Raw genomic sequence first — 10,108 nt, 5'->3', positions numbered from 1 at the left:
TTTTGCATTTTGGTCTGAATGGTTTGTAAATGCCCCTTGGGACCTGTGGATTCTCATGACCTCTTCCAAGAACATGAGCGCTTTTATCATCTCTGCCATCTCTTCTCTTTTAGACGTCAGGAATCTTGGAGCCGTTCTTGGAGCAGAGAATTGAGTGACTTTCTCAAGTGCACGTTGACACTCCGAATGTTTCTGCCAGTATCACAGAGGTTCAGTAGGTCTCATGAATGTCTTTCGAGCCTGGTATTCTCTAGAGATGTCTCCATGCCGGTATTCTCCATTGTAGCGGAACAACTCTCATCAATATGTTCGCATCTCTCCTCAATCCGTGCAGCCAGCTTTTCTGCCAGCTTCTCTTCGTGTCTCCCATAAAGTCGACTTCAACAGGACTGGGCAAGTCTGAAAGTACCTCGGAGCCTCACCAGTAAGCTGATGACAGGCAGATCTTCCACTGTCTGCCCTCTCAGGTTCTGGAAACTTACCCGTGAACTTAGGTCTTTGGGCAGCAGCATTATCTCGAACTTACACAGCGTCCCGAACAAAAGACCTAAGCCAATCTCCACAAAGGGCGGCAGCCCCTCCATCACACTGATCCACCCACAGAATTCTGCCCAGTTACCTTGGATCCACCAGCCACAACAAGCCTCGCGGTACACACCAAGATTCCACCTAGAATCCAACCGGTAACTGCCATCCCCAATGGTTGCTGAATATTGTCAGTGTTGGGGGAGGGGCTGCATCAAACGAGAGGTTCCTAAGTTAAATGTGATTCTATCCACTAGCGTGCCATTGTCCTTTTATCTTCCCTCTTTCCTTTGGTTCAGATCTGTATATACAGTACAAACGGAGGGAAGTGTGTCCATTTTTAGTTTATGGTTTCACACGTCTTGAAACTTTCTAACAGCTCACAGTACACAGAGACCCCACTAAAGGAAACTCATGTTTGTGTAATATCCATTCACCCAGAATACATATCCGTCTGTTGCTTTCTGCTGAAACACCCACGCTCTCAGAAAATGGATCCATTTGTTTCATGGGGGCTGAAATTCCGAGAAATGAAACCAATCCCAATGTGCACTTTACTGTCTGTCTCGTTTGCTCTTAGTACAGTTTTGCAGAGCTACTTGTCTTTGTTATAGGCTTATGCCGTTTCTTCTCTACTTAGGGTAGAATATGGCATTCATTCTTGCTGTTGGAAGAATTGTAAGTCTATATCACGGACTATGACCAAATCTTATTCAAAATCGGCATTTGGGTTAGGTCACGATATGCTCTTTTGAATCAATATTTATGAATATTAATGCACGCGTCTGTGTTCTGAATACAAGTGTGTTGAGTACATTTAAGCTGCGATACTGGGTCGATGCGTGCTGAATGATCCTTGACATCAATTTGAGTATTTTGTTTTGAATACTCATGGTTTCTTTGGTATATGTCAGCCAACCGTACCCTTTTGGTGTCTGTTTGTTTGATTGTTTGTTTGTTTGCTTGTTGTTGGTTTTGCAAACACATTAGGCCATGCATCACTCCGTTTGCTTCAATCAGAGAGTCATATATGTGAATCACTTAAGATAGTGCTTAAAATCACCTATGATTTCCTGCTACCCTCTCCCATCTTATGGCTTTGATGTCCTCCTTGCCTTCTTCTTGTTTCTTGTTTGTAACTCACGCTCTTCTTGCATTTCCAATAATGGTTTTTCTTATTTCCATTTCATCTTGCTACTTTTCTATTCAGGGTAGAATTCTCAATCTTTCTTTTAGGATAAGTTTTGAACTGCTGAATTCTTTTAAGCTTTGCTGGTCTGTGAATTTCCCTAGCTCTGCCGTTATTAGAAATGGCAGTCATGTGGCATAGGCTACCCATGATTACAGCTTTTTCTCATTCAGGATATGGCCTATGTCCTTGCACTCCTCCCTGTTCTGCAATATTTCTGCCGAGATATGAGCTGAAACCCCTCTGGAGGTTCTGTTGTGACTAAATTGCTTTCCTCTAGATGCATTTTAAATCACTGGGGTGATCATGAACTTTGTTGATTTGAATTATACAGCTGCAAGTAGGTCTATTGGGATTCCACCTCCTTTGGACGCTGTGTAGTTCCTGAATTCGTATAGATGATTCTTTCTTGTCTTTCAGCAAGTTTCAGTCTGACTTTTCTACAATTATCTTTTCAGGCTTTTTTTTGTTAATCTTGCTTTTCCATCTGGGACTCTTACGAATCATACTCTTTCATGCTTTGTCTTACCCCAGGCTTCAACAGCAATGTTTGCATTGGTTTGCACTTCTTTTTCTATGTCTTCTTCTGATCGAGGGATTTCTGTTCCCCTGTCTTCACAGTCTTTCACGAGTCCGTCTGCATTATCAAGTCTGCTTTGGACTGACTTTAGCCCTGGTATTGTCTCATCCTTGGGTTTTCTGATATTGTTTGGCTCGTTTTTAGAGTTTCTCTTCCCCTTTCCTGGTATACTGCCTTTTGTGATTCTGAGACACTGTTGTACTTCATGTTTTCCTCACCTCAGTTTTCAATACTTGCTCTGGTAGCGTTTTGCAGTCTAGATGTTTGAAAGCTTATTTTTTGGGCCTTCAAACTCTTTGGAACTGAAAATGGTACTTCCTGTTTCTTTTACTATACTTCTTTATCTCTACTGGTCAAGTAATATCAGGTATCTAATATAGATTTATAGGGCTTTGTTAAGTGAAAATTTTAGACCATTGGGTGTACAAAGTTCCATGATATTTCTGTGAGGACAATTTTCCCTAGGCATTGATGCCATGTCCTGTTCCTGTGTGTGTTGTCTGGTATATCTCTAATTGCTGGTGTTGCCTTTGTTGTGATGAGCACACCATATTATTTCAATTAGTAAAACTTCGTTTTATTGCACTTACCTCACAATTCTGAAAGTGCAGAGTACACTTCCTCTTCTGGAAATGAAGCTTAAAGTTTTCAGCTCGGCATTCTGCTGTACGTCATATTGGAGTCTTTCCAAAACAGCAAACTGAGAGTGCGCTTGTGCTTTCTATTGCCATGGGAATGTCCCAATGTTACCAGTTCTTCCCAGAGCTTCTCTGTCTACAGAAACACCAGTGGAAACATATGTATGGATGTCATACATCAGGGCCTGCTGGAATGATCCCGCAGACCGATCTTTGTGTCCTCTGGGCAGTACCATGTCAGTGCCATCCAAAATGTAGCATCTGCATTTGGGAGATAATGCTGAAGGAAATGCTTCAACTTCTCACGTTGTGGACTTTGACCACTCTTCCTTGATCCCTCATCCTTGGGTCATGGGTGCACGAATGCAACCACAGAGCTGTACCGAATTCTCTTCCTCAAACCAATCCGTAATCCCTGTCCAGGTTATGACTGTAGCAGATCCTAAAGCTTTTAATACTGATTTCAAACCCAAGGGCCACTGAATCCCTCAGACCAGATGCACGGCTTCTCTAGTTGAGCCCCACACGTGCTCTATTGGCAAAATGCCAAATTGATCCTGGGCCTGCAAGATGCAGTGGATGTGGCCATGGCACATATCGAAAAACTCAACCTCACACGCCAATGTGGTTGCTTTCTTACTGGGGTAACAGGTCGGTTTGCTCTCTTGATAGAACCCACCACAACCCACAACACACTCCAGATCCCTGAGACTCAGCGTGTGCCATTATCTGTAGCTCTATACCTCATTTTCCGCTGCCTCTGCTAGCTCAAATTTGGCAGATCGGATCTTGGTCTCAGAATCAATTGTGGGGATATTTTGTGCTGATTTCTATGAGTTATGTCAGCCAAGCATCTGCTGTGCACTCTTCTAACACTCAGCGCATTACCTACAGTCCCATGTGTGCTGTCCGCTTGAGAGTGTGCGTCCAAGTAAAACAGAGTTTCACCTTTGCTGCTCCATCAGCAGAGGTCAGATCCTGCACAGATTTCCATTCTCTACTTTGCCTTCTCCTGCTTCCAGGTTTCCTGAGGCCTCATCCTGTCTTTGGAAGTAACAGACCACTCTTCGGAAAGTGTCCTGTGCCAAGGGCTGGGTGAGTGGAAGTTTACATTGCTGTGTACATGGGAGGGAGTGAGCGCAGGTTGCACTGGTTCTCTGCCAACTGGGCATCGATAAATCAACACTTTCCAGATGTAATTCACAGAAATGTGATGTTTGTTTAGCTCTGTTTTCTATAAAGCCATGGTTGGAGGGATTGTCCGAAGACTCCAATTTTGACATTGTGTTGATAACACAGTTGCAGTTTTTAAGAAGGTTAATAGAATTGATTTACATGTTTTGGGATTTATATGAAAATGAAGTTAGTGTTTGAAACGTACTAAATTTACCTAGAAGTCAGACTTGTCAATTTTTGTAACATTATGTCAGCTCTAAGAAAAATGTAGACAGATAGAAAGTAAAATCGCAGTCCAAAATGTTGAAGGGGACATGTCAACTCTTTACTGTTGAAGCCTCCAACACCAACAGGAACCATGAAGTACCTATTGAAACCATGAAATAACCGAGAACCTGGGTTTCCGTTGTGCATGTGGTGCCCTATACTCCCAATGACACATACTGGCCAATGTTGGCATTTCAAGGGGTAACATTCCTCTCTAGGAAAGTACAAGAAAAACCAAACAAAATATATACATTTAGGCTTGATTCCAAAAGCACATACAGGCATTTTAGCTATGAGAACCCTGCTGCAGCTATGCTAGGCTATTGAAAAGCAGGTGTTCTTCTATCAGTGATGAGAACGCTTAATCATCCGATCATGTTGGGTAAAGCAATTTAACACAACCAAGTCTGCACCCCCAATATATCGTGCACCCGGTGCTTGACTGAAGAGAAAGACGGTCCACCAAACCTGTGTCTTTAAAGTCTTTCACGACTTTTACAGTTCAGGTCACTATCTGACATAATATTTACCTATATACTGTCTTGAAAAACTGAGGCCTAGTACATATTCAAGTTCAGTCAAAGATTCCTCTCACTTACCACACTCCCTTCACCCCAGACAAGACATAAACCCAGCATTTGCTGAATCTAGGGGAAGGTCATCATTTCTTTGTGTGAGCTAAGTATTCAATTCCTAACTATTTTAGGCGAGAGTATTTGACCTTTAAGGAGTTCACTGTTGTTCACAGAGTGTGAAGATGGAGGAACTCTGATTCTAGGAGGGGCTTGCTCTTCTCCTACTGGCTTCATTGCAGCTCAGGTTCTGATCCTTTAAAATGGATGCCTGAGTGGAGGGGAGGGAAGAGCAAGTGCTTGATAGCAAGGCCCAAACCTGGGAAAAGGCTTACCTGGGCTTGGTGCATTTTGGTCTGAATGGTTTGTAAATGCCCCTTGGGACCTGTGGATTCTCATGACCTCTTCCAAGAACATGAGCGCTTTTATCATCTCTGCCATCTCTTCTCTTTTAGACGTCAGGAATCTTGGAGCCGTTCTTGGAGCAGAGAATTGAGTGACTTTCTCAAGTGCACGTTGACACTCCGAATGTTTCTGCCAGTATCACAGAGGTTCAGTAGGTCTCATGAATGTCTTTCGAGCCTGGTATTCTCTAGAGATGTCTCCATGCCGGTATTCTCCATTGTAGCGGAACAACTCTCATCAATATGTTCGCATCTCTCCTCAATCCGTGCAGCCAGCTTTTCTGCCAGCTTCTCTTCGTGTCTCCCATAAAGTCGACTTCAACAGGACTGGGCAAGTCTGAAAGTACCTCGGAGCCTCACCAGTAAGCTGATGACAGGCAGATCTTCCACTGTCTGCCCTCTCAGGTTCTGGAAACTTACCCGTGAACTTAGGTCTTTGGGCAGCAGCATTATCTCGAACTTACACAGCGTCCCGAACAAAAGACCTAAGCCAATCTCCACAAAGGGCGGCAGCCCCTCCATCACACTGATCCACCCACAGAATTCTGCCCAGTTACCTTGGATCCACCAGCCACAACAAGCCTCGCGGTACACACCAAGATTCCACCTAGAATCCAACCGGTAACTGCCATCCCCAATGGTTGCTGAATATTGTCAGTGTTGGGGGAGGGGCTGCATCAAACGAGAGGTTCCTAAGTTAAATGTGATTCTATCCACTAGCGTGCCATTGTCCTTTTATCTTCCCTCTTTCCTTTGGTTCAGATCTGTATATACAGTACAAACGGAGGGAAGTGTGTCCATTTTTAGTTTATGGTTTCACACGTCTTGAAACTTTCTAACAGCTCACAGTACACAGAGACCCCACTAAAGGAAACTCATGTTTGTGTAATATCCATTCACCCAGAATACATATCCGTCTGTTGCTTTCTGCTGAAACACCCACGCTCTCAGAAAATGGATCCATTTGTTTCATGGGGGCTGAAATTCCGAGAAATGAAACCAATCCCAATGTGCACTTTACTGTCTGTCTCGTTTGCTCTTAGTACAGTTTTGCAGAGCTACTTGTCTTTGTTATAGGCTTATGCCGTTTCTTCTCTACTTAGGGTAGAATATGGCATTCATTCTTGCTGTTGGAAGAATTGTAAGTCTATATCACGGACTATGACCAAATCTTATTCAAAATCGGCATTTGGGTTAGGTCACGATATGCTCTTTTGAATCAATATTTATGAATATTAATGCACGCGTCTGTGTTCTGAATACAAGTGTGTTGAGTACATTTAAGCTGCGATACTGGGTCGATGCGTGCTGAATGATCCTTGACATCAATTTGAGTATTTTGTTTTGAATACTCATGGTTTCTTTGGTATATGTCAGCCAACCGTACCCTTTTGGTGTCTGTCTGTTTGTTTGATTGTTTGTTTGTTTGCTTGTTGTTGGTTTTGCAAACACATTAGGCCATGCATCACTCCGTTTGCTTCAATCAGAGAGTCATATATGTGAATCACTTAAGATAGTGCTTAAAATCACCTATGATTTCCTGCTACCCTCTCCCATCTTATGGCTTTGATGTCCTCCTTGCCTTCTTCTTGTTTCTTGTTTGTAACTCACGCTCTTCTTGCATTTCCAATAATGGTTTTTCTTATTTCCATTTCATCTTGCTACTTTTCTATTCAGGGTAGAATTCTCAATCTTTCTTTTAGGATAAGTTTTGAACTGCTGAATTCTTTTAAGCTTTGCTGGTCTGTGAATTTCCCTAGCTCTGCCGTTATTAGAAATGGCAGTCATGTGGCATAGGCTACCCATGATTACAGCTTTTTCTCATTCAGGATATGGCCTATGTCCTTGCACTCCTCCCTGTTCTGCAATATTTCGGCCGAGATATGAGCTGAAACCCCTCTGGAGGTTCTGTTGTGACTAAATTGCTTTCCTCTAGATGCATTTTAAATCACTGGGGTGATCATGAACTTTGTTGATTTGAATTATACAGCTGCAAGTAGGTCTATTGGGATTCCACCTCCTTTGGACGCTGTGTAGTTCCTGAATTCGTATAGATGATTCTTTCTTGTCTTTCAGCAAGTTTCAGTCTGACTTTTCTACAATTATCTTTTCAGGCTTTTTTTTGTTAATCTTGCTTTTCCATCTGGGACTCTTACGAATCATACTCTTTCATGCTTTGTCTTACCCCAGGCTTCAACAGCAATGTTTGCATTGGTTTGCACTTCTTTTTCTATGTCTTCTTCTGATCGAGGGATTTCTGTTCCCCTGTCTTCACAGTCTTTCACGAGTCCGTCTGCATTATCAAGTCTGCTTTGGACTGACTTTAGCCCTGGTATTGTCTCATCCTTGGGTTTTCTGATATTGTTTGGCTCGTTTTTAGAGTTTCTCTTCCCCTTTCCTGGTATACTGCCTTTTGTGATTCTGAGACACTGTTGTACTTCATGTTTTCCTCACCTCAGTTTTCAATACTTGCTCTGGTAGCGTTTTGCAGTCTAGATGTTTGAAAGCTTATTTTTTGGGCCTTCAAACTCTTTGGAACTGAAAATGGTACTTCCTGTTTCTTTTACTATACTTCTTTATCTCTACTGGTCAAGTAATATCAGGTATCTAATATAGATTTATAGGGCTTTGTTAAGTGAAAATTTTAGACCATTGGGTGTACAAAGTTCCATGATATTTCTGTGAGGACAATTTTCCCTAGGCATTGATGCCATGTCCTGTTCCTGTGTGTGTTGTCTGGTATATCTCTAATTGCTGGTGTTGCCTTTGTTGTGATGAGCACACCATATTATTTCAATTAGTAAAACTTCGTTTTATTGCACTTACCTCACAATTCTGAAAGTGCAGAGTACACTTCCTCTTCTGGAAATGAAGCTTAAAGTTTTCAGCTCGGCATTCTGCTGTACGTCATATTGGAGTCTTTCCAAAACAGCAAACTGAGAGTGCGCTTGTGCTTTCTATTGCCATGGGAATGTCCCAATGTTACCAGTTCTTCCCAGAGCTTCTCTGTCTACAGAAACACCAGTGGAAACATATGTATGGATGTCATACATCAGGGCCTGCTGGAATGATCCCGCAGACCGATCTTTGTGTCCTCTGGGCAGTACCATGTCAGTGCCATCCAAAATGTAGCATCTGCATTTGGGAGATAATGCTGAAGGAAATGCTTCAACTTCTCACGTTGTGGACTTTGACCACTCTTCCTTGATCCCTCATCCTTGGGTCATGGGTGCACGAATGCAACCACAGAGCTGTACCGAATTCTCTTCCTCAAACCAATCCGTAATCCCTGTCCAGGTTATGACTGTAGCAGATCCTGAAGCTTTTAATACTGATTTCAAACCCAAGGGCCACTGAATCCCTCAGACCAGATGCACGGCTTCTCTAGTTGAGCCCCACACGTGCTCTATTGGCAAAATGCCAAATTGATCCTGGGCCTGCAAGATGCAGTGGATGTGGCCATGGCACATATCGAAAACTCAACCTCACACGCCAATGTGGTTGCTTTCTTACTGGGGTAACAGGTCGGTTTGCTCTCTTGATAGAACCCACCACAACCCACAACACACTCCAGATCCCTGAGACTCAGCGTGTGCCATTATCTGTAGCTCTATACCTCATTTTCCGCTGCCTCTGCTAGCTCAAATTTGGCAGATCGGATCTTGGTCTCAGAATCAATTGTGGGGATATTTTGTGCTGATTTCTATGAGTTATGTCAGCCAAGCATCTGCTGTGCACTCTTCTAACACTCAGCGCATTACCTACAGTCCCATGTGTGCTGTCCGCTTGAGAGTGTGCGTCCAAGTAAAACAGAGTTTCACCTTTGCTGCTCCATCAGCAGAGGTCAGATCCTGCACAGATTTCCATTCTCTACTTTGCCTTCTCCTGCTTCCAGGTTTCCTGAGGCCTCATCCTGTCTTTGGAAGTAACAGACCACTCTTCGGAAAGTGTCCTGTGCCAAGGGCTGGGTGAGTGGAAGTTTACATTGCTGTGTACATGGGAGGGAGTGAGCGCAGGTTGCACTGGTTCTCTGCCAACTGGGCATCGATAAATCAACACTTTCCAGATGTAATTCACAGAAATGTGATGTTTGTTTAGCTCTGTTTTCTATAAAGCCATGGTTGGAGGGATTGTCCGAAGACTCCAATTTTGACATTGTGTTGATAACACAGTTGCAGTTTTTAAGAAGGTTAATAGAATTGATTTACATGTTTTGGGATTTATATGAAAATGAAGTTAGTGTTTGAAACGTACTAAATTTACCTAGAAGTCAGACTTGTCAATTTTTGTAACATTATGTCAGCTCTAAGAAAAATGTAGACAGATAGAAAGTAAAATCGCAGTCCAAAATGTTGAAGGGGACATGTCAACTCTTTACTGTTGAAGCCTCCAACACCAACAGGAACCATGAAGTACCTATTGAAACCATGAAATAACCGAGAACCTGGGTTTCCGTTGTGCATGTGGTGCCCTATACTCCCAATGACACATACTGGCCAATGTTGGCATTTCAAGGGGTAACATTCCTCTCTAGGAAAGTACAAGAAAAACCAAACAAAATATATACATTTAGGCTTGATTCCAAAAGCACATACAGGCATTTTAGCTATGAGAACCCTGCTGCAGCTATGCTAGGCTATTGAAAAGCAGGTGTTCTTCTATCAGTGATGAGAACGCTTAATCATCCGATCATGTTGGGTAAAGCAATTTAACACAACCAAGTCTGCACCCCCAATATATCGTGCACCCGGTGCTTG

The 10,108-nt window shown here is 42.9% G+C and overlaps 2 long non-coding RNA genes across 2 annotated transcripts; both read left to right on the top strand.

The window, feature by feature from the left end:
• The first annotated feature begins 160 nt into the window (after positions 1 to 160).
• Positions 161 to 4,460, top strand: LOC116662503. Its single transcript, XR_004318468.1, has 2 exons — positions 161 to 683; positions 3,955 to 4,460. It is a non-coding gene; the product is annotated as an uncharacterized LOC116662503 (long non-coding RNA).
• Positions 4,461 to 5,449: 989 nt separating this feature from the next.
• On the top strand, positions 5,450 to 9,752 carry LOC116662504. The gene is made up of 2 exons (XR_004318470.1): positions 5,450 to 5,972; positions 9,247 to 9,752. It is a non-coding gene; the product is annotated as an uncharacterized LOC116662504 (long non-coding RNA).
• The last annotated feature ends 356 nt before the right edge of the window (positions 9,753 to 10,108 follow it).

The sequence above is a fragment of the Camelus ferus genome, unplaced genomic scaffold (assembly GCF_009834535.1).
Source record: "Camelus ferus isolate YT-003-E unplaced genomic scaffold, BCGSAC_Cfer_1.0 contig2682, whole genome shotgun sequence".
NCBI lineage: Eukaryota > Metazoa > Chordata > Mammalia > Artiodactyla > Camelidae > Camelus > Camelus ferus.
Note: the sequence above shows the minus strand (reverse complement) of the source record. Positions and strands in the feature narration are given on the sequence as shown.